This window comes from Passer domesticus, chromosome 3 (genome assembly GCF_036417665.1).
Source record: "Passer domesticus isolate bPasDom1 chromosome 3, bPasDom1.hap1, whole genome shotgun sequence".
Lineage (NCBI taxonomy): Eukaryota > Metazoa > Chordata > Aves > Passeriformes > Passeridae > Passer > Passer domesticus.
Window position 1 is genome coordinate 32,344,612 of NC_087476.1, and position 25,437 is coordinate 32,370,048.

Genomic DNA, 25,437 nt, shown 5'->3' on the forward strand with positions numbered 1-25,437 from the left:
TTTATTTAGTGAGAAAGGGCAGGTTAGGGTCTGTGACCTGAGTAACTGAAGGCTGTTTTTGGAAAATCTGCTGAAGACAAAAAATAGGCAGGTTATTTTTTTCTTCTTTTATTAATCCAGACCAGAAATTACTTTGTTATATGAGGAAACACTGTAGCGGAAGTGAAGATCACTTAGAATATAGTTGTACCATGTGAAACTTTTCTCCCCTTTGTTAAAGAAAGGTATTCAATAAATAGCATAAGGTAGGTAAAATAACTGGAAAATGATGCTGTAACAGAGGTAACACTTTCTTAAAGATCTAAGGTATGGCACAGAGATTTGCCCTAATTGCTGTTGTACATTTATCATTCTTAATAATTTTTTATGCTATTCCATTTTTTTCTGGGGGGTTCCAACCAAGGTTAGTGTTTCAAAACTTTTTATATACAAAATGTATAAAATAAGATTGTCTCACTCATTGCAAGTGCACATGGGAGTTCAACGCAGCACTGACATTAATGATAATATCACAGAAAGATGTTCACAGTGGTCCTTATAACCAACCCCTATCATAGCACTCTCAAATTTAGCAGAAGAAATTTGCTCCAAAGAATAAACACTCTTTATTCAAGCCTGTCACTGAACTAAATTCATCGAGATTTCTCTCTTTAAACACAGAGGTCTTGGCCTGCTTTCTTTGGCAAGATACTGCCATGAGTAACATGGAGTTAAAGATATAAAATTAGAAGAAAACATTAATAAAAATAATTGAAATATAAGACTTTCATTTCACCAAAACTGATAAACCTTTCTATTTTTATGCTTTTATGTAAAGAAGAGTTTATCAAGATAAATCATTTGATGTTATTGAGATGGTGTTAGGAAGACAATAATTGCCTTTTTAAGGAAGCAAAGGAATAAAGTTAATTTAGGTAGACTAAATCTGCTCTCATCTTTTGCCCTTGTATTCCTGCTTCTTTGAAGCCAAAGCAGTAAAAATCTATTTGCCAAAAGAAAGGAAAAATTCCTGCAAAGAAAGAAAACGTAGCTCTACTCTTCTAATGTCTCAGAGAGAATACTATATTGAAAAAATTCTCAGGCTATCTCTAATCAGCCAGCACAGATGTTAGAAGTGCTTTAATTGTGTTAGCACAGTACTCCCCCAGGTCTGTTCTCCTGTCTGAGCAATACCATAAGCCCAAGGAAAGCTCCTTATTAACACAATTGCACTTCTCTCAGGCTGAGCCAGCCTGTTCACATTTAGTTGATATTTTACAAAATCTAGGCTTAAATTGACTTTGACTTGCTGTTGGAGAAGAAGTGCAGAGAAGCACAGACACTGATGGATTTTGGCAGAGGGTGGGAAAAACAAATTTCATAAACAAGCAGGCTTGGTTCCAGTCTGAGTGACAATGAGAGTCTCTCTTGCAAGGATTCTTCCAGCAGCACCTTCAACTGGACCAGGAGACACTCCCCAAAGTGCTGTTCTCTTCAGTTGTTATAGTCAGCTGAACCATGGTCCTGAGTGACTGCTCTAGCACAGGCATGATCCATCACTGAGTACCTTAAACTAAATAAGAAGCATATCCTAGATATTCTCTCTGCATAAGATTGCCCTACACAGTCATTTCAACAGCTGAGGAAGCACTGTCTTTGGGATGGCCCAATTGTTCACACAGGATATTTATCTGCACACTAAAGATGTGTGCAGACTAAGAAAATTATTATTACAAATGGCTGCTACATCTCAGAAATTTACTTTCAGTTTGTCTCTTGATGCTTGAATGCTTCTCTTAGTTTCATCATGTCTTACCCAAAATACATCTTGGTCCTACAAGGCACTGGCAGAAGTCAGGTTGGGTTTTTTTTTTCATATGGCTTTAGAAAAACAGTTTTTCTTAAAATTATGTTTTTAAATCCCAAATTTTGATAGTACTGTGTACATGCCTTTAACTTCTATTGAGTCTGACAATTTTATGTAGGAAGCTGTGCTATGATCTGTCTATGATGATAAAGCCCAGGTCTCTGCTTAACAGTATTTACTGTTCTCTTCCCTAATTCCTGTGTGATCTATCCACTTCGATATGGAATTTGGTTCAGAAAGTATTTTAGTTTTAGTAGTCAAACCTGGAAGTCAAACCCAGAAATTGGAAAATGGATCTCAACTCTTCCTTTCCTTGAGTTACTCAATATAGCAACAAGGTTATCTTGTCCCAAAATTGGTTGCCTGTCAATTTGCACTGTTTCACTTTCACTTGAGTCAGAAGGAATCTGGTTAATGACTACATTTTCATTTTCTGTTACTTCTGGTTTCTCAAACCTATTTAAATTCAGATATTTACTTAGCTTTGATATGGATTTATGAGGCTTTTGTTGTGGCAAAAAATGTAGAATAATAATTTTTCTCTCACCAATTTGGTTGATACATATTTGATGCAAGCATTTTGACAATCCACAGTGAAACACCTGCATTAGATTCAAATGACTTTTGAAATGCTGAAGTTCTTTAAAAAATGCAAATATACTGTTATGTGCTGTTTGCCATGTACTTCTACCTGGGACATGCTCAGCATGTAATTTTAAAGAAAGCACATTAGCATAATTAACTGTGTAATCTGAATGCCAAATGTATGTCACATCCTGAATCACAGGATGGGTAAGGTTGGAAAGACCACTGGAGGTCACCTGGTCCAACATCCCTGCTCAAGCAAGGTCCTCCAGAGCACCTTACTCAGAATTGTGTCCGAATGGCTTTTGAATGTCTCCAGAGAAGGAAACTCCACAATTTCTCTGAGCAACCTGTTCCAGTGCTCAGTCGCCTACACAGTTAAACTCTTCTTCATGTTTAGGTGGATCTCCTCTTGTTCCAGTTTCTGCCCATAGTCTCTCACTCTCATTGCTGGAACCACTGAGAAGAGCCTGGCTACATCCTCTTGGCACCCTCCCTTCAAACACTTTTATACATTGATAGTATTGCCTCTCAGTCTTCGCCTCTTCAGGCTAAAAAATATGGACTGCTTCATGAATTTGCATATCATATCATCATATCATATCATATCATATCATATCATATCATATCATATCATATCAATCTCATCACTAATGTTACTTTTTTTCTTCTCCTGATTTATTTTTCTGGAAAAGTAAGATGGTTACAGTCTCCACATAACCAGCATTTTGGCTGAGAAGTCCCACCCAGCTGGATCTTCCCTAGCCTTTTCATTTTTTCTGGCACATGGCAGCAGATGTGGTTGCTATCCAGATGATTAAAATTACCTTTACTTATAGAGTGAACCAATCTATCTCTATTTAATGTAAAGAACAGCCATTAAAGAACATTAGCTATACAATATACCTGTGCAGAATTTTAGAAGATTGTGTACATCCTGCCAGTTTGGAAAACGAAAAGAAAATATGATACTTCTGTTTCCACTGTTTTACTAACCTATATCAGTAAAGCTGCTTAACAGCTTTGTATGGTAGAAATCGGACAAGAACAGATACACAGAAGAGTTTTATTTGAAAGCTGCCTTTCAAACGTAATCCCAGACAAAAGGGGTGAAATTTACCAGTCAAAATTACATTTAGCATGATTTTAAGACATCCTTCCTACTTCCTTGTTCCAGAAAGATGGAAGTCTCACACAGGTCCTATATTATCTGGTAAATTATGTTCAGGTGTCTCAGATACTCCAGGATGTCTAAAAGGCCATTAAAGGCCTAAGAATTCAACTCCAAGTGTTCTTTGCACTCTTGGTATTATACTACAATATAATTAAATTTTAATTGAAACTTAATATAATATCATTGATTATATTTTTTGTCTCCATTTTCACATATTTTGTTATTTTTAACTTCTTGTTGGGGAAAAGATTAAAGTGTATACTGAGGCAGAAACAACTGGTGTATAAAGCCCACAAAGCCAGAGCAGAATACTGGCAGCACTTTGAGCAGACCATGCATGTCCAGTCTTCTACAGCAGTCATTCTTGAACTTTGTTTTGTTCAACAAACTTCAAGCACCAGGATATATTTGAAAAACCTATTCTAAAGTTTTTCAGGAAGCCTTAAACATTCTTAATCATATCCTTTTGGATTTCTTTCCTTGAACTCCTTGTCTTTTTTCCCAGGCAGGTAAATGAGGAGGTAAGACCTTACTTGTTCATGGTATACCCAGTCTACTGACTTGGACTCACTTTCTTTACAAAATGACATTGATAGCAAGCAATGAAGTCTTAATAATAACCTCTAAGACTTCTGTCCACACATCCCAATAAGCAAGCAGTTACCTCTCCTTGGCTTTCCCAGAGTGGATCAGCATTTGGAGGAAGAGGTTATCACCAGCTGCTCAGAATTTATTTAATTCACTATCACTGCTGAGCAGCTTCCTGTGGATCTTCAGGAAGAATGAAATGAGGCATCTACTTGCAATGTGGAATTCATTACCCACTCTTTCTTCAGAGCACCGCAAATCAGCCAGGAAAGGCCAATGTCAAATGATCTGGGGTACTTAGCAGACCACCAAGAGTAAGAACAATAATCTGTCCCAAAGTAATCATTAAGGAGTTTGCTGAATGAAGAATGTGTTACTTTAAAGCAATTTCAATACTCCTTTTTGTAGACACAATTGTAGGTGGTAGTACTGAGTGCATATAGTTCCAAAATAATGATTTTCAAATTAATTTCAATTATTTGTTTTTGAGGTTTTGTACAACTGCCAAGAAAAGAGCACTTTCCCACAGGATTTTTGAGTTGCATCTGAAGCGTGGATAAACTCTTCTGTGTGCAAGTCCTGCATATAAATTAGCAATCACATCTTAAAGCAGTGGAGAGAGAAAGGACCTTTTAAAAAGGTATATTTATTTTATCAGCAGAATATTATCTCAATTGTCAACAAGTTAATAATTTTTACTATAAAATTTATCTATGATGTATTTTTCTCATACTTTTTGTGGAGACAAGCTGAAATAGCATTTTCTCTATACAGCCAAGATGCATGCATTTTAAAGAGGAACAAGTCTAAGAGCACAAATCTTTCACCAAAAGATTGTTTCTGTTTTATTGACTCCACCCCAACCCAATAATCGAAGAAGAAAGAAGAGTGCTGGAACTCAGAAATGAAAATGTATTTGGGATTGTTCAGGAGAACAAACTCACAATTGTGGTTTCATTGTTGAGTCATTTGGCGCATGCTGTCAATATGGTCAAAGCACCTGGCTGCATGGGTGAATGTGGAGTTATCCTGAGCTTGGTGTTGGTTTGTTCAGAGCACCCTTATCCAAAGCCTGCATATCTGCAGTTACCACGGTGTCTTCACAATGGTAATTGCAGATTACTGGTCACACCTCACTCGTATGGACAGGATTGCTATAGCCCAACTATCGGAGAGGTGGGGAAGTGTGAAGGTGTGTCTGGAACACAGGCTTGACACACTGGAGAAAAAAACTGGCTCAGGAGAAAAAAACAGGCCAGCAGAGAGTGCAGACAGCCTGAGTTACTACAGACCAAGGAGCAAATGACAGTAGATGAATTTTCCTGTCAGAACATGCACGGTTTGGGCAGGCAATTCAGCCTTCCTGAATTCCCTGCTAAGCACATAGCAAATCAAAAAGATGTCCCAGGATTGTGGCATGCAGTAATTGCAAAAGAGTGAATAAAAGGGCTGCATTAATATTTCTTCTATTTTGTACGGCCTCTTATATGTTGTACAGTTCTGTATTTTACAAGCTATTTCTATGGGAATCTTATTTTCAGGTCATATGTAAGCACTACATGAGCAAGCAGTAGGCACAGTTAAACATGTAAATCTATTTAAATTTGAATAACATTGTAGAACATCAAAGGAAATATTTCATGAGTAAGGTTTGTCATGGTTTAAAATAGGAAAAGCATTCTACATTAAGATTTCCAGTTTGATTGTTTTGCTTTCAGTCATCAGAATACACACAAGTTTTTCTACTTGTAGAGCAGTCTTAAAATTAATGTGCTATGAAAGTAAAATTATTTTGCTGCACTTTGCATACTTTTCTTCTTATCCAAGAGCCTTCTGACAGCCACCTAATACCAGCTAGATTTTCAAGTGTCCCTTATTGCAGATAATTGGAAGCATCTGCTCCATTGTTAAAATGTGCACTCCTGTGCTTACAGCTGAAAACTGTGATCTCAGCATATCCAAACATCTCTTCATCTTCCCAGCTTCAATATAATTTTCTAGTTCTGATCATGTCCTGGAGTAAGGAGTTGGTTATTCTAAGTAGTTATTCCTTGATTTATGTCAATTTGAAGAAATTGCAGAACTGCTGTAATTTTCAAGTCAATTGTTCCTCCTCACACCACCTGTGAACTAAAAAGGATGTGCTTTCCAAAAGATATTCAGTTCCTGCTGCTCAGTTGTTGGTTCCTTGGCCATTTCTGAATTTTTTTTACTGAAGCATCTTGGCTGTTACACCATCAGCAATTCTGTGGCACAGAAGACGCCGAGTGTTGGAAACGATCAGTGTGGGCATGTCGTTCCCTTCAGTTTGTGAGGATCCTCAGGCTGACTGCCCAACATACAATCCAAGAAAAAGAGATTCTTACACATTGAAAGGACCCAGCAGACTTATACCTGGTACTTCTTTATTCAGCTCTTGCTGGTTACAAGGACCAAGAGCCCGACTACAGGGACTGTCTCGATGAGTGTGTTCAGCTTGTGACAGGTCTAGTAAAAGTGGTAAAGAGTGGAAGAGGGTCTGCAAATCTTCAGCAGAGGTTGGTATTCATTCCTGTCACTTCTTTTGCCTATAAACAATAGTTCCTGTTCAGAAAAGTTCAGATACAAAATATATGAGTTGCTGGTGCAAGACAGCATTGTGCAAAGAAAGTACTGTTAAGAGAACTTGGAGATTAGTGTAGCTCTTGTTTTCCTGCATTTGATAAGTATTATAGACATTCTAACAGATTTCAACATTCCCCAAGAAATACACATCTTAAGAATTACTTGATAATGCATTTTTTACATTGAGAATCATTAAGATTCTTAATTTGTGTCTACAAGAAAAGGAGGTGTCAGGTGTCCAGTGTCCCAGAAAAAAAGAGTCTCCTAGAAAACCAGCTGGTCTAGTAAGTGACTCTGCTCAGTCTGAGGTAAAGTCTCACTCCCTGAACTCTCCCTGCTGACTCTGAAGAGAGCTCAGACATCTGTATCTAAAATCATAACATCCATAATTATCTAGCTGGGATGGGTTGTCTTCATTTGCAAACTGAAGGACTCCCTGAATCTCCTGTTGCCATTGCACTGAAAGAGATATGCTTTTTAGGCCTTAATGGTGCTGCACATGAGTGCTTGGGGTACTCTTGTCAAAAGTAGGGGACAGTGTGGGATTTCTTATTTCTTATTCCCACTACTGGTCACTTATTTATGAAGCAAAGATTAAAATGCCATTTCCTTTCTCCTTCCCATAATCCTGTTATAAAACATTACCCTTTCTACCATCCTCTCTTTCTCTTTAGATCATCATCATTTTGAAGCTGCTAACACATACGGAGTTGTTTTCCCTAGTTTGCTTAATGACTTCTGTGCTGCAAATAGCAGTTTAAAGGATGACTGTAAACACAGTGGTATTGTAGCCTGAACCCCAACCAGACCCCTTTTTGGCAAGCATCCAAGCTTGGCCTCCCATCCCTCTACAATCTTGGAGGTTCCTGCTACTTCCCCCACAGATTCTGTGCTATCTTCCTTTAACTTTCCCTTTCAGCTGAAACACTTTCACCATTCCTTTCATGAGTACCACAACACTTTGAATCCAATACCCCTCAGAGCCCTTTCCCTGTAGCCAGCATTTGCTGACACAATTTTTCTTTTTCTTGAAAAAAAATGTGACCCCTTTTGTGAACTTGTTCCTGCAAAGAACATTTCTGCAAAATAAGATTTGTTAAAAGCTTCAGCCTGCTGACAGATTTTAGCAAGCAGCTTTTTTCTTGGATACTTTTGCCAACAGTCATGCCTGGTGCTGGGCAAGGCTGGCTCACTGATTGCTCTACATAGCCAAAAACTGCACAACTAATGTAAATCAGGCAAGAAAAATGCATTCTGGTGAGAAAGGGTAAGTCTACACAAGTAGATGGCTGCAGATGTAGTACATGTCCAGTCTGAAAGCTTTATCTGATACATTCTGCTTCTTAGAAAGGTCTGACATCATATGAGCTTGGCTATCTGATGTCCACTAAAACAAGGAGTCTCTATCAAAAGAAAATACATCAATCTAAACAATGAAAAGAAAACTACATTCATCTATAAGTTTTATTTAATTTTCCTTTTGTATTACCTAATTGTCCATCTCCAGTTCTTCCTTTTCTTCTGGACATGAAATAAAATTTTCTATTCTGAATTTTCTCTGCTATTTGATGCTTTTTTTTTTTTTGACAAAAATCTAGGCAGGTCTAGCAGCCACTTTTCTGAGTAGTAAACTAGTACTTATTTAAGGTGCTTTAAACTTCAGTGCACCAGACTTTCTAATAGCCTCTGCAATTTGAATACAGAAGGAGATAAGGCGTGGTTAAGCCACCAGGCTGATAGAGACATGGTATCAAATCAGGTTCAAAGGTGATCAAAAAAGTAAACATGAAGACTTAGAAGGCTCAGAATTGCAGTCCTTACCTATCACCAAGTCTGTTAACCACTCCCAATTTCTTCTTCACAGCTTGTCTAATGGTTAGCAATATCAGACCACCAGTCTTAGTTTGAAGAAAATGTCAGCTTAACCCAAGTAGAGCATTTAATAGCTAAGTGGCTTTTCTTGAGTAACAACTCACACTTGTAAATTAATCATGCTGCAACAGTCTCACTCTAGGCTAACTCCACATACCAATTTAACTCATTTTCCGTGTTCTGAATGTGGAAACATTAAATCTAGGTCAATATTTTCAGCAAATTCAATAAATTATTCACCAAGTCAATTATTTTCTCAAGATATTTTGTACCACAAATTTTCTACCTGATACCACACAACCATTTTAGTATTCAAGGGAAGAAACCATTCTTATCTGCAGAAGGACTGTGCAGTCATGCATCTTAATTCAGGATTTAACATCATTAGGTATAGCATAGCAGGAGGGAAGCAAATTTCACCCCACCATACACTTGATTATCTTCAGACTGCGATGTACTTGTGTCTATATCTGCTTATTCATGAAGTCAAGAAGGTGAAAAACCTCCATTAATGCAATAAAAATTGTATATTCCTAGAAGCAAGTCATTAAGTAATTTGTCTGACATTGGCTGGAAAGTGTAATATAGCTTCAGATCACTTGCCTGACCCTGTAAATCAAAATATACTCATGATTTAACAAATCCTATTTTTTTGCTTATTTCCCTTTTGATTTTTACAGTTTACATGTAGTATTAGTAAAATCATACCAAAGCAAAACTTGAAAGCAAAAGAAGTTAAAAAGGGATAAGTCTCCTGTCTTCCAGACAGAGGCTTCTGAGAGAGGTGAATTGTAAGAAAAAGTTGAATGAAAGATATGGATATTTGACACACAAAGGTGAATATGCAGTTCTGAAAATAAGGGCTGGGCAGGTGAAAGAAGGACAAAAAATGCAGGCAAGACACAAAGAGGTGTTTTTCAGGGAGCAATCCCGCCAGCATGGGGAGAGGTGGATTTAGACACACTGTCATAAAAAATTCACGGAGCTCAACCATAGTCAATCCAAAGTTAAAAGGAAACCTTCCAGTGAGATCCTGTCAAAACTGATATGCTCAACATTCTACTCCTGACAAAGCCAGCCCCAGCAGCTGTACTGGTGACGAACGGCTTGAAGCGAGGTACTGCCGTGGAAGTCTCTGTCGCGTTGGCCAAATGATGCTCATGGGCTGTGGCAGGCAGTGAGGAAACTGGCAAAGGTGTCCCACTGTGTCTGTCAAATTCACCTTCCCTTCTCCCTTAACGGTTCCTTTTGCTTTTCATCACTGTCATGGCCATGCTCCAAAACAGGTCCTCTTCCTCAGCTGCACTCTGAGAAAACTCAAGAGTGTCATGCATTGCAGGACCACACAGTCAGAACCTTCACTCCCACTCACTTCCAAAAATTAAACCTTTCTCCCTCTCTGCAGCCTTGACCTGATAATTGTGCTGGTGGGAGGAATAAACTGTTAGTGCTGCTCCACTGAATTTGGATTTTAAATGTTCAGCATGCCATTCATTAAAACTGTAATTATTAATAGTTTTTGGGTTTTTTGGTTTGTTTTTTTTGAAGGCATTGGTGTCACACTTCTTTTTTTTTCACAGCTTTAATCTCATGACTAAGCAACTGCCAGAAAGAAGAGACACTCTTTTCATAGTGGAAAACATTTTGATGTGTTTTAGCAGAATTTTTCATCTTCAAATTTAACAAACAATTCCAAAGAGCCCTGTTTTTAATGGGTTTTACAGTTATGTTGACTAATGTACAGAGGAGAGAGGTCAAGTAACAACTATTTCCAAATAAAATTAGATTCTGCTGAAATTAGAATCTGTGACTTAGCCCTGAGTCTTTTTCCCCAAGCCATTCAGTATCAGAGATTATCTAATTATATAATATTTTACACAATAAATGCAAGCATTGTGCTTTTTGGGCATCTTTTTTATCTCTATTAGAAGAAGCTAATTAGAATGTATTTTTCATATGCGGGATGAATATGTACTATATGTACCCAGATACATGGTGTTGAATGTTAGGGTGATTAACAGTGGTTCAATGTACAATTAGATTTTTTTTTATTTGAATGTCATTGGTAACAACATTAATAGTGTACAAGGTTTTCCATTAACTCACTGAGATTTTGGGATGGTGGACTATTAATTCAAAGGTATTTTCCTTCTGAGGACCTAAGACCATACAAAAATCCTAGTGTGGCCTCATTCTTGATTGTCACCCAAGTACTTTTCTAATGCAGATATTAATCTCTGAAAGAAGTCAGCAGATGCATCATGTACCAATTCTTCCTGAAGCATGGACACATCATGAGCCACATGGCAAATGCTTAATAGGATTTCAAGTACATTTGCAAAGCAGACTGTTAAAAGCAGTTTGTTGCATTTAAATGGCATAAAAGGTTGAGTTTATTCTAAGCTCTATACTATGTATGACATTTGGAATTTAACACAAAAGAAGAGGAACAAACTAGAAGATAGTTCTGGTACTTATTTTTAGATGGAAGAAATCCTTAACACATTGAAGCTTACATGACAGGGCCATTTCCTGTTGCAGGACACTCCCATCAATAATGAGAGAGAGATTGGGAAAGCCAAAGATGAGAAATTAAATGCCTGAAACACTTCTTTTGGAGAGCAGGACAGGAAGTGGTGAGAACAGACATTTATTTTTATACTGACTGTCTCGGTTCTAGGGAAATGAGAAAACGCAGTGTGAGTTGTATTGGCAAGCAGTGAGTCATTGATTCACTTCGTTGATAAAAGTATGGAAAAAGTATCCCTCAAGGAGGAAATAAACTGTTGAATTTGTAGCTTTACTGGCAGCAGGGGCAAAATTCTTTTTCTGCAGCTCTATTGTTGCACCACATGAAACACTGTAAAAATTATGAATTTAAATGCATAATGGAAAAGACATAATAAAGGAATGACAGCGAATCAGCTCTATTTCCCCTATAGCCTTTTTTATTTTATATTTGTGGTGCCTGATTTAGTGTTTTTACTAGTGGCAGTACACAATATCCCAGTTTCACAGTAATTCTACTGAGTGCTGAAAATATTTGCTGAATAAGATATCTTTTAGAAAAATATATAAAAGCTATAGGCAGAGCTCCCCAAGGGCATAACTCACATGTAAAGATGCCTCTTATGTGTTTTTTCTCGCCACCACTTGAATCCCCTACAGCTCCTTACAACCCTAATGTAGTGCTTCCTACCCAAGAAGCTCAGCTGCAGACCTGCTGAATAACAATTTTATGGGCAAAAGAAGAAACATCAGGAGCAGCTGGTGTTTGCCACCAAACCAGGGAATGGGGAGTATCAAATTGCACCCATGACCCACTGCCTCTTGGAGCCTGTGTCTATCCTTTCTTCTGTGTGGCTGAAACATGGCTCTGCTAACTGTCACCACAGCCTGGGGTCCCAATACCATTTCATTAACCTTATTTGCAACCTTGAAATCCAGAACACACCATTAGATTATCCAGTTTGAACCTTCTCAAGGGTTTGAACCAAGAGAGAAAAAAAAATTGTTGTCTGCCCCACCTCAGGCCTAGTTGGATGGTATTTTTCTACAGCATTTCAGAGCTGTCTAAGCAATTCAGGACACAGAATTTGACATGGGGGTTATTTCTTGCTCAAAAAAATGTTTACTATTGATGCTGAAGTCTTTTTTTACCACATAACAATAGTGAAAAAGTAGCTAGAAATAAAAAAAACCCACATCCCAGACACAGAGAGAGAGAGGAGCAGAAAAGTGAAGGGAATTATCGATATAATCAGTGCTGCAGACATGGAGCTGTTCCAAGCCTGTATCAGGGCAATTGGTCATTCAGCTTGAATTTGGATTTGTCAGGAGCACAGAGCCTAACACATCATTCACTGAGAATACACTGTTCTTCTTACACTGACTGCATTTTTAGAAAAGTCAGCATTTTTCCGTAAGAAAACTTTTACAGATGCTCTAGGGTATTGAAGAATACCAGCCTTGCCAAAAGAGAAGCCTTAGATTTCTTGTTATTCCTAGGCTCTGACTCCTCAGAGTACCATCTTTCATCTTTCAAACAATTTTCTTGTCAAAATGTGACTTTTTGAGTAGGGTTTTTCCCCTTCTGTCCAGTTGCTTTTACATTTTTATCCTTCATATTGAAGTAAAAAGTTTTATCTTGGATCAGCACAGGTCCCTTTATGTTTTGCTTTCTATTTCAGCAGCATGTTGTATTTAATAGGAGACATTTCCAAAAAGGCTGAGGGTCAGGCTTTCAAGTTTGCACTTGACTGCTGCATGTGTCTGAACTGAACATCCACTCAGACAGTCATAAAAATTCTCTTCAGCAGACTGAGCATGGCCACGCAACACAATGCTGCCTTGCAAATTCCCAAAGAAAACCCTAGTGAGCAAACAGCCTTTGGGAGTCAAATTCAGGGTTTCTGTGCCTTTGTCTGGACAATATGATCACACCCCTGCCACAGCAACTCAGGTCAGCATTGCACTGACACCATGGCATTGTCCCCTGCAGGTGGGGAACTTATGTCCTGACTTAAGGCTAGCATGGAAGGGGCACTTTTCCTTTGAGCTTCCTGCACATTTTGAAAGAGTGTGACTTTTGTAACAAAGCTCACATTCTAATCTCTCATTCTGGTCTTGAAGGTTGCATGGCAGCTGTGGTCTTTACACATGCCTGATCAGCATTTTAGGCACAATCTTTCTTAGATATGACTGCAGTTTCTGTTAAGGTTAATGTGCTTCACCAGCAGCCTAACTCAAAATTCCCAGTTCATACTTGTTGGATACTTTTATTACTATTTTGATTAAGACTGAAAGTAAAATTTTCAACTGGCATACTAGACTCAAACCCATCACTTGCAAAGTAAACAGATTTTAGGTCCCAAATTATTGAATGAAGTTCTCCTCAGGGAAGTTTTCTTTGCCATTTCCTGAAAAATATGCCAATTATGTTTTGCAGTGGACGCCCTGTCCACAACAGATTTGTTATGGCATGTTCTGAATTTTTCTGCATTTCTGCTCCTATCCATGTAAAAAGATCAACTTATTTTGCACAATGTATCCACAAATAAAAGCAAAACCTATGCATTCTATAAATCATCTGACGTTCCAACAGTGCGCTGTTTTCTGACTTCGGATGACTCACTGTCATATTCATTTGTTAGCTTGTTCATCTATTAAATGTAACACGCTTCATGACAAGTGACCCATTTAATTTTCAATTCTAATTATGCCTTTTTGGACCCTCCTAGTTCAATTTTCCTAGTCTTAGTGCCAAAGGTTAATGTCTTAAAATTAGATATCTAAACAGAAGTGGGACATAGGCACTGCTAAATAAGTAAAGCAATTATAATTGTGCAGCTTTAAGTACTTATTCTACTAACTTTCTATAAATAAAACTTTCCTCAAAGGTTTCAACGCAGATCAATTCTGAGCTAATATTAACTATAAAAGTTATTGTCAAATTCAACTAATTCTGGAGTTATGAGCAACAAGGCAATTACCATAGAATTCTACAAAATGCAAATTTTTTAGATATTTTGTTCAAGTTAGAATACATGATCCAGGTATTATATACAAACAGACACAGAATAAAAGCACAAAGAACATTTTTAGATCATATATTCTTGCTGATTAGCACATCTTGAATAGCACATATTGATGGAATGTGATCACTGATGCTATTGCAAAACACTTTCATAGTGTTCAAGACTGTTGATGTTTGGCAAGCTCTGTAATTGCTTTAATGTTTTATAGTGATAGTATTGCATTGATTTCTTTTTCATATTTTTCTCTTCATTATCAAACTTGGGGATCTATTACAGCTTCTTTACTATTTGAGTCCAACAGCTTTCAAGATCGGTGTGCCTTTCCTCTCATTCTACACATTTGGTTTTCAGCTCTTCCACCTCTCTCCCAAGGCCAGTGTAAACAAACAATTTCTGAGGCCATGGAGGCTGTGTAAAATGTCTGAATGACAAAGTAATGAACACTCTTTGTGACTGGAGTCAGCACAAGTGTTTATTGCTAAGCAACAAAGACTGATGTCAACGAGTTTTGCCAAATGCAGATGGTGAGTAGGTTTGTTGGAAAAATTAAATCACTCTAACATAACTCTTTACAGCAGATACTAATATAATAGAAATAAAATGCACTCAACTGGTCGGAGTGAAGCACTCCACAGAGAGGAATGAGGTTAATTTAATAATACTTTCTGAGGGCTCAGCCTGTGTATTATGGAGTTGCTCATGTGAAAATATTCCTAACCCATCTCAGCAAGATTAAGGAAGGAAAAACATCTGCAAAGCTGTCCTAAAGTGCCTGCCATCTCCAAAGTTGTGCTTCAGAATGTTGTTGTGAACAAAGGAAGGGCACAATACACTGCACCTGGCTGCTGGGGAGGTGGTGTTTGGAATATGCAAATACAACATCACTGGACACTTCAGACTCTCACAGCATAAACAACTTTTAGTGCTGTTCAGCAAATGCCTTACTTAGTATTGTCTCTCTGAACAACTTGCCAGGTGTGACTGGTGGGCTGAGATTGATGATTATGTCACTGTAAAGCTGAATCTCTTCCCTGAGGGGAATGTCCACCAAATTTCTTTTATCCTTGTTTGAGACCAGATCTGTCACAGTGGAGAACACACTCATTTATCTGCTTTGAGCACCTTCAAAAAAGCACAGTAATCTTTATGCACATCCTTTAGGCAGAGCTTAATGTCAAAATCACATGCAATTTTCCTTCTTCCCGTAGACAGTGCACAAAAGTGGAACATGAAACTGAATAGGTGGTAGTTCGCTCTTAAAGAATATGCAGGGAATTCTGTTCTGGCTCAGCCAAACTGCTCAAATAATTTACTCACCCCTGGTGCAAACCGCACCAGAAAGCAGCTACTCCCTTCCCTGGAAGTCCACATATCTTGCTCACCCTTCCAAAACAACCTGCTTGTGATGTCTTAATTTTTAGCTTTCATATTTTTTAGATTCTCTACTGCCTTAGTATGCCACTCTGAACTTCATATAGAGTGTTAGCAAGTTCTCGTCACAGTTTAGTTCAACAAAGCAATCCTTTTCCAGCCTGAGAACCAAGGACACAGTTGCAGCTTTAGGCTCAAGAAGTGTAAACAACAGCAGTGAATTGAGGAGAGCAATCTGGGAGGATGGGACTTCATAACCTGAAGCTGTAATTGGACAATTGACCCCAATATGTAAATGGATCAAAACTTATAAAAGAGTGAAAACTCGTGACCAGTCATCCCCATTGCATCCATCTTGGGTCCATCTTGGGCAGAGCCCTGGCTGGGTCTTGTGCTGCCCAAGGTGTATCCTTTGAAGGCCTTTCAATAAATACCTACTTTATTCCTTTAGCTCTGTCTAGCCTCTCTTCTAGGTCAGCCTCTCCAGGCATCACTTGAACTCACCTTGGAAGTTCAGTTCTGCTGCCCTAATCACAGATGCCAGTCATGTTCTGTATAAAGAGACTCAATGTTCAGCCTAGAATTTCTGCTAATTCCCTAAACTGGATGGTATGGAAAAAAAGGCATATTCCCATGTTCTCAGCCTCCACAGCGAGTGAGTCACCCTTGCTGGCCTGCACCAAGCCTTACATTGGTGCAGAGCCTGGAATAGTAGCCTGTAGTAGGACAAGTACACACAGCAGTGTGGTGATGGCAATAAAGTAAACACACACACGCACACACATGTAACCAACCCTACATCTTGTTGTAGAAAGTGGCTTAATTTGCTTCAAAGTAAAGATGTTGCACCTCAGGCAACTCATTAAACAAGTCTCTTGCGTCTGAATGAAAAATGTAACGTGCATGAAAATTACTATCTTAACTTGAGTGAAAGAAAGATCAGCCAGAGCTCATGTGGGACTCAGCTGGGAAAAATTATTTTACTTGCAGCTATTTTAATTTCTTTTAGCTGTGTTAGACAACCAGTCAAATTGTACTGTACAGTTACAACATAAAGACATGAGTGGCTGCTTAGAACTAGGTAAATTCAGCTAAAAAAAAGACATTAACCTATTTTGAACAGTGATTGCACTGGAAAAGATTTTAGGAAATGCTGTAATTTTGTGACTTGCTTTACTTTTTTATATATTGTAAGTGTCTTAGGCTTTTTCAAGAGTTTGGATCTACTTATTCAAGGTCAGTTGCTCTGCTTGCAAATGTTTATAAACTGGAGAGAATAAGTGATATTTCAGGACTTAGGTTATTAAAAAATGGTTCACTTTAGCAGTTCACTGCTGAACATTTGACCACATGGCTTCTGGCTTCTGGTGTCTCATCAGGCAAGCAAAAATGGTGAAGTGGTGAAAATTGTAGTGACAAATGCATACCAACTCAAACAACCTCTGAATTGACTTACTGGTTTCCAGAGGCTTTAAAGATATGTTCAGGAATACTGAGTCATTCAAATATTCAGGATATTGTGAGAAACATCAGTTAAGCAATGGAAATTTAATTTAATTTTACCTCTTTAATAAAAAAATTTCTTTATGAATTTGTTTGGACTGGGAGAAAAAACCCCACATTTTTTCAAACAGTCCTAGCCACTGTGCTTTTTCTCTTGACCACCAGGCATGTACACAAAGCCACAAAATTCTGTTTTCTCCATCTCTAATGCACTGCTGAAATATCTAGCACTCATATAATTTAGCTTTAAAAGCTATTAATGCACTTGGTAAAGACAAAAAGTGAAATATGAAATCTTGTCAAGAGTACTGGAAGCTGTAGTTAGTCTCTTTTAATAAATGTTTTTCAGAAACTCCATTTTGTCTATGATAAATGCACTTTTTCAAGTATAGCACTGTAGATTTAGTATTGAGAAAAATCTGTTTACAGCTTCTGAATTCTGAACTTTTTATTTAACTGCAGAACATCCAGAGTACACACAAAGATGTCATAAACTTTCCAAGCCCATCAAGGTTGATTTCCCTTGAACTGATCAGACCATCTGCAGATGTGAGAGGACCCTGCCTTTTCCATGTCCATTCTGCTGAGCCTGGCAACAAGGGCTTGAATTAGTATCAAATCATGACAGTGGGTATTAAACATTTAGCATTGTGGGCTTGGATGTTGAGTTCCCACATGCCACCTGAGTCCCTAGACTGTAGAGTGTCCTTTGACCCAACAAATAGGTGCTGGGTGTTCATGAGTAAAGGAGTGACTCCACCAAAGCTCTGGAGACCCCCCTGGCCCAGTCACCCCCAACCCTGGGTGTCTGCATTTGGCAGGGTTCGGGGGCATGTGCTCAAAACCCTGAAAGAGGCCTGAGCCTCAGCTTCTTAAACCCCGGAAAATTTCTGCAGCCATGGGGCTCCTTGAAATGGTTTCTCACCCAGCATGCCCAAAGCAGTCTCTGGTTTCAGTTCCCTGCCACTGTCAGAGGGCTGCAAGCCAAAGGCACTCTCAGTGTGGGGCAAACTCTTTGAAGCTAAGGACTTAGGAAGTCTGTTGTCACACAGGGTGCCCCATAGAGTCCTACTCACTATAGTCGTTCTCTAAAATAGGTTTATTCAAGTAAGTACAGAATGTTTTAAACTACCTTTTTTCCCAGGCACATTCTGCTGTAATTTGAAGCCTGTATCTCATGCATATTGGTTGTAAGATTGTTATCAAAGGACCTTAAGAGCTTTATGGAACAGAAATTTGCTGTCATTGTGCTCTGAATGCTGAAAAAAAATGGATCTCATTCCAGCTTTTTAAAAGGAAAACCCTGCAGTCCTTGGAAACAACTTGAAATTTAAATTACTATGCTATTATTATTATTGTTACTATATTATTACTACTACTATGTTAAATAGACTTCAGAAATCAAGAGGTAAGTCAAGATGAATAACCAGTCTCAATTTACTAACCCTCCAAACCTAACACAGAACCAAGGCCTTTTTAATTGCAACTACCCATAGGATTAGCTGCAGCCTGAGCTACTCTATAGATCAGGCAACTCTTGTCTAATCAGGTCCCTTTTTATTTGTGTGGTAGTATTGCCCCACAGCTAATGATGTCTCAGCAGACACTACAGCTCTCTTTCAACCAAAAGCAAACATTGTGAAGGCCATTTGAAAATCAAATCTTCCCCTCATTGTAACGGAGAGTCTGGAAAATACCACTAAGTACAGAAAGAGTAAATACAACTAAAGAGTATTGCAAGGAATATATTTCTTAGGTGTTAATTGAGAACAATGTTGTTATATCATAGTACCCTTATAACAATCTAATACTTTAAAAGACATTAAAATGTTATGAGCTATTAAAGGTCTGACACTGATTTAGTGTATCTTTTGGCTGCCAGCCAGTATTGTTTAAAAGCTGCAAAATTATCCTGTTCTGGTAGGAACACAGAAAATTTCGAAAGCTTTATTTTATTCCCTTTTTTTTTTGATGGGTCTACAACATTAATGTGGGTCTGCAATACAAACTGTAGTGTTGGAAAACATTAATACATCATCCTTCTTGCAGAAAACAGAGAAGATAATTTGAGATTAAAGCTGTTAGCTGCTCCTGACTGTGGCCCCAGAATCCTTCTGGTAAATCTGACTTTAAAATTCAAACTTTCAGCTATATCAGGATGTATCAAATGAAGTGCATTTATTTGGCTCCTTGGATGTGCTGTATATTGAAATGTCTGGTAACTCACTAACAAATTCATATCTTGTCTTTTTAGAGAGATGCAGGAAAATAACAGGCCTCAAAGGAACTACCTTTCAGAACAAACATGTTCTCTCATTGTTTACTTAGAGAAGAAAACAAGGAAAATTAAGTAAAAGCAGATGGCATTTTATGTCAGAAAACCATCTCACAGAATCATGTCATCTAAAAACTCAATAACTCAGTTATGTCTGCTACAGAATTTGTGTTTGCTATTAGGTCCATGAGATCCTGTACCTATTGCTGTGAAAGGTTTGAGGGAAATGAAGTCAGAATGTCACAAAAAATGGAAGATATTTAATAATCTGTCATGACAAATATTTCCCAATATTTCTTATTGAAACCTTGCTTGACAGAGATCTAGAGATCCTCTTTGACACTCAAGTCAACTTCTGAAGGAAATAAAATACCATAAACAGAGAAGGATGGCAGTATTGATCTTTATGGTGATGAAAATTAGGATACTGAAATGCCAGATATACTGAAATGCCAAAATTTTGATTGACTTTAAAAAACTTATTCTGGGGCTTAAAAACTTTTTAATTCAATCACATAAAAAGGTCAACAGAATTTAGCTGCTCTTTGAAAAAAAATAGGACAAAAAATGTCAATGGGTCTTTTATATCTCCTCAAGATTCAGCCTTTAAAAAATTTGCACCTTGTTTAATAATTAGACAGCTATATCATACTTTTATATGTTGTTTGCATGCTGAGAGTCACAAATGGGTTTAAAGTTAATCAGTGTGGCATGTCCATTGTAGTGGTGTGGGTTTTTTTGGTGTTATTACTATGTTTACTGTTTGATTTGTAATTTTATAATTCCCTTATGTTGTACTTTTCCTGTCTTTAGAGTGGCACAGGTTTTCCATTTTTTATTTTATGTTTTTAAAACTAGACTTACTCCCTCATTGTTATTTAGTTTAGTTAAGTGTTGGTTTTTTGTTTGTTACCTAGCTACTCCCTGCCAAGCTTTAAACCCCCTCCCCTTTCCAGTTGCTAACCCCTTCTGTCCCTGCCCTCTTCCCAGAACCTTCCTTATTCCTTCTTTCATTAAATGTCAATTTCTCCCCGAACCTGCCTTCCCACTAGAAACTTCCCGGTCAGTTTTGTATTCTCCCAAACCCCATTAGTTCACTGGAGTTGTTTTTCTCCCTTGAAATTCTTTTTTGGTTTTTACATTGTATTCCCCGCCTTGTGTTCCACCCCCAGTTCTCCTGGTTAGTTAAAGATTGTATCCTCCCCTGAGACCTGCCCCCGTTTAGAAGTCATTGTTTGCCCTCAGTTTGGGGTCCTGGGACGCTGACGAGGGGGAGTTTTGCCACCGAATAAAGTTACCCCAGCTCCACCCCAGGACCCGTGGTGCTGCTCTTTTGTTTTCACGCTGTGCTTGCACTGGTAGCTGGGATTCAGCAGAGCTCATCTAGCTGTCATGTGACAGTCCATGATTTTTCTGTGTGTCTTCTCTACTCTTCAGCATGCAGAACTTGGTCCCTCTGAAGGTGGGACACAGGTCTGCACTTGCTGCAAGAAATAGAGAGAGAGGAGCCAGATTTCCCACCGCTGCAGGAAAGACGTGCCATGAAATCACCACCAGACTCTCCCTGGTCCAGCAAACAGCTGGATTTGAAAGCTCCAGGGCAGATGAAAGGGGCAGATGGGCTGTGGCTGTTTAACTCATCTGGCACTGCCTGCTTTGCCCATAGTTGGAGTGGTCCCAGCTAGCAAATAGGGACTCCAGGTACCTTGCTACACAGTTCTGCTAGTTCTTGCAGAAATAGACTTGGTAATTCATGAAGAAGACAAATAATCTATTGTTGTACTACTTACAGTTGTTGCAGTCATTGGGAAGACTATAAAGAAACAGTCTCAGGATCTTCAGAGCTCAGGAAAGATCCAGAGAAATCTGAGGTTTTTATCCAAAACCAGCATGTCTGAAGAGTGATGTGCTGGGGTGCAGTTTGTTCAGAAAAGATCTATTTTTTCCACTGACATTAGAAAAAAAAATCTGGAGGAAAAAATCCAGAATCTTAATACTCTTTTAATAATCTGAACTTTGGTATGACAATAGAACAGCACATAGATGATGGTACAAAGCTCTTAACAATGTCACGAAACTACCAGCACAAAAAACCCCCAAGCAACTCTATTAACAATAAGCACTACTCACTGCAATAGTTCCAGCAACACATTTACTGAATTGCATGCCTGCTAATTTTGAAAAACATCTCCATATGAGACGAGAATAAAACATGACATAAAGTACACAGTTTATACCAAAAAGAGAGGACTAGCTGCTTCTGTGCTTGCCTGAAACTGTCTCAGCTAACTAAGCTCAGCAAGATATTATAATGTTGGTTGCTGAGACTGGTTATGACTTACATAATGATATAAACTTATTTCTGAATTTCCCACTCTGTTCATGGTGTCACAATAGCGAGTTACCTGCCTTCACAGAGCCACTGGAATAACAAAACCTCTGAAGCCCATCACCACTCTCTATCCTTCTTGGAAGTAACTGTAATGGCAGACTGACACACATGGTCAGTAAGAAACTTGGGATCACATCACCCCAAAGTGATTAATCACCATTGTGTCTGCTTTCAGTCAAGACCCATTTATCATGGTTAGATATTTGCACTGGAAATTTTTGACATATACCTAATGTTAGAGAATTTAAAGTAAGTTTACAATAATTTCACCATGTTAGAATCGAAAAAGGAGGAGGAATGGAGAGAGCTTTCTTAGCTCATAGAAGTTATTAATTAGTTAGTCAAGGACTTTGTTCTAGCAAGAGACATTTGCATCTCCAAGGAGCTGAAGTAAAAATACTTATTTTAATTGAGAAGAATGATCAGATGATTTCTTTGATAATGAAGCAAAAGCATAAGTTTCAGGAAGATTAGATTTATCTGGGCTCCAGAAATATTTCTTATAAGAGACAGAACTCTGTCCAAAGGGAGTGAAAATAAAAGTATATACCATGGGACTAGCCAACTTCTCAGGGTATGCTGAAGGTCTGCTCTGCTGGATATGCCCTGACCGTGCTCCAGCTCAGTTTTGGGAGACGTAAGCACCACTCTGGTCCCCTTGGAAGTCATAGGGATGTCCCCTTAGGCTCAGAGAGATTAGGGTGTTTCTAAGGACAGTACAGAAAAGGTCACCAAAAAGACAATAGTACCACAGACATTAGCATTTGCATGTCTAGGACCATGTAAAACCTCCAGACTTATTCCTCTCCTGAGAAAAGATAGTTTGTGGCATAGAAAATAGTGTTGGTGTGAGAAAAGCCTACTTCCTGAGCAACAGTCACCAGCCCCATTCTTCCTGTGTCCCAGGAGCAGGAGCAGCAAACCCCAGAGCTCTCTTGCTACCTCTGCTCAGGCTCCATCTGACTTCCACAGTGGAAGAAACCAGGCTCCACTCACTCAGCCTTAGGATGTCAAAATTAACATCTGCCTACTCCACTAATGAGCCTTGAGCGGGTGATTGAAAATGTATCGGCATCCCTAGTTTCTCATTAAAAAGGCTGCTTTTTCAGATATTAAACCTTTTATGCAGCTCTTGTTTGAATTTTCTTCAGTTCTGCATCATGCTTTCAAACTGCAGCCAGTCTTCCCGTAGCAGCTTTGCTAAATCTGCAGACAGGGTCCTTACTGTCCCTCTGTTCCTCTGCCATATAACCAAGGAGACTTTGCCTTCATCTTAAAAGAGTATTGGATTGGATTGTTGTTGTTGTTTGGATTCAGTCAGGGCAATCAGGCTTATTTTGATAATTTATTGATATATCACTTTCTTAAATGCCACCTCAGTCTCTGTGTGGATGTGTCCTATTTAAAAAGTCTTTTGTATTTGTTTGGTTCTGGTGAGGCTAATGCTGCCAATCCCTTCCACCAGACAGACAAAGAAGCAGCTTGCAGAGGGAAGACCAAAGCAGTGCAAAGGCTCAGCAGCTTCAAAGTGGGGCCGGATGGCTCCACAACATAGATACTAGTCACAGAAATTGTTGCAGACTCCATGAGAATAACAGCTCAGCCACTGCAGTGCTGCTTGCTAACTCAAGTATGGTCCAGAACTCCATCCCATCCAAATAAAAATGCAACCATTTATAGTGGTGGCACGAATATAAACTGTGTCAGGGATCCTCTTTACTTGTAGTTATGTCCATAGCTAAGAGACAACATACCAGGAGGCAGAGCTTGAGAATATGGTTCTTAGGGTTAAGATAAATAAAGCATGTGCGCGACAAAGAGTGCTGTCTGTGGAGATCTTTGTATCAGCTTCAATGCTTCCTCTGAGAGCTGAGAGACGCTCCAGAATATCTTGGGAGTCAAAAGCAGAGAAAAGGTAACAAAGCAGGGGGGAGGACAGAGATGGTTAAAAGCAATTAGGAACTTCCCCGCTATTCAGAAACTTGACAAAAGTTTCTTGGAGCACAGCAAAACTCCCAGTAGGAACTGCTCTTTTCTAGCTGGGAATAGATTTCTGAAAAGTTGAATAGCTCTGTAAAGCTGGCTGCACAAGGTCAGAGGAATAAGAGATATCTCTAAGGAGGGCCCTGATGTTCTCTCTTATCTTTACTTACCGTACTTTGTGCCCAGGCAGTGTCTTCCCAAAACACTGCATGACAACCCCAGAAAAGCAGCCCTGAAGACTACAGGAAGGATATGCTTTTGGAGCTCTACTGACACACGCTGAATTCAGCATCTGCAGATAGCTTTTTTTTATCCCCTCCAGCTAATTATCCGTGAATTCTAAATTTAATCACCATCAAATATTTTCATATTTTGATTAGCTCTCCTTCAAAATAATTTAAATTAAAAGTGAACCTAAGCATGTACCCTTGGGACCTGAACAGGTGTCCTCCTAGAGAAATGGTTTAAGAATAACCTACCTTGGTGATTTAAGATGACCCAGATGACTTTCTGCTGAAATAGGCACTGACATTGTCTGTTCTGGCATCTTGACTTTAGGGAAGTCAACTTTTCCTGAGGGCAGTACTTCCTACAGTGCTTCAAAAAGATCTCTGGGAGACATGCCTCACTGAGTGCTCTGACATAAGACATAGCTTTTTTACAATCAGCCAGCTTAAGTGAAAATCAGTTTAAAAAAAATCAAGTAAATAAAAAGCTCTGAAAAATCTTGTGTCCAGATCCTGAAACACAGGACCCTAGGACCAGAAGCATACATAGGATTGGACCACCAAGTAATTCAAAATCTGTACTTGTAAAATATTTGGACAGAAAGACCTCAAACCCAGTGTTTTAATCCCTTGAAATCTGGTTTATAGCTCTACTGTCTTTGTTAGGGAGGCTTTAAATATTACCATCTTATGCTATAAACTTGGTTTGTTACAGTGAAAACAGACATGCTCTTGTTCCTTTAAATCAGAAACAGGATTTGGCCATTTATATCTCTATAGACATGATTCTATGCAGGAAATTGGTTATTAAAAGGGTAGCATTGATTTAGGATGCCAGTTGTTCTTTGTGGTTGGGTCATGTATCATATGGAGCTGACGTCCAGTTTCCAGTTCACTTGGCTGCTCCTCCTTACGCACTTGCAGCACATTTGGATATCAGACAGGGTCACATTGTTTTTAGAAATAGTGGTGAAGAAGGTGTGTGAGGAACCCTGCTCTCATCCCCATTAACAGGCAGAGAAAGCAGCAGTCTAGGTTGCAGTCCTCCACAGGGACTGGGCAGGAATAGGCTCCATGTGATGCCCTTTTCATCTCTTGAGGCCCCAGATGCTGTGACTCAGATGATCACGCTGCAGATCTGTGCTGCCCATCCCAGCAGGTGCAGCTGGCAGGCAATGGAAGTCATCCCCAAAGAGAAAGCACAACAATATGTTCACCTCCTTGGTAGGCAGAGGCTGCAGGAGGAACACTACCTCTTTACACAGGCTAGTGCTGATGAGCCACAAAGTTGTAGATTTCTGTAGCTGGGGTGATAATTTTGAAGGGTTTCACAAAATACTATTTAAGAAAGGAAAAATTGTTGACAATACATTTAAACTCAGTAAACACAAACCAGATAAATGGTAGTGTCGCCACTCAAAAAAACAAAAACAAAAACAAACTAACAAAAAAAAACCCCAAACAAACAGAAAAAAAAGCC

At 38.8% G+C, this 25,437-nt stretch overlaps 1 protein-coding gene across 1 annotated transcript in view; it reads right to left on the reverse strand.

The window, feature by feature from the left end:
* Window positions 1-4,777: 4,777 nt before the first annotated feature.
* The window catches only part of HTR1B (5-hydroxytryptamine receptor 1B), a 40,328-nt gene continuing 19,668 nt past the window's right edge, over window positions 4,778-25,437 (reverse strand). Inside the window, exon 2 of the mRNA XM_064412480.1 lies at window positions 4,778-6,776. The gene's annotated coding sequence lies outside the window, so the exon portion shown is untranslated. The remainder of the gene's footprint in view (window positions 6,777-25,437) is intronic.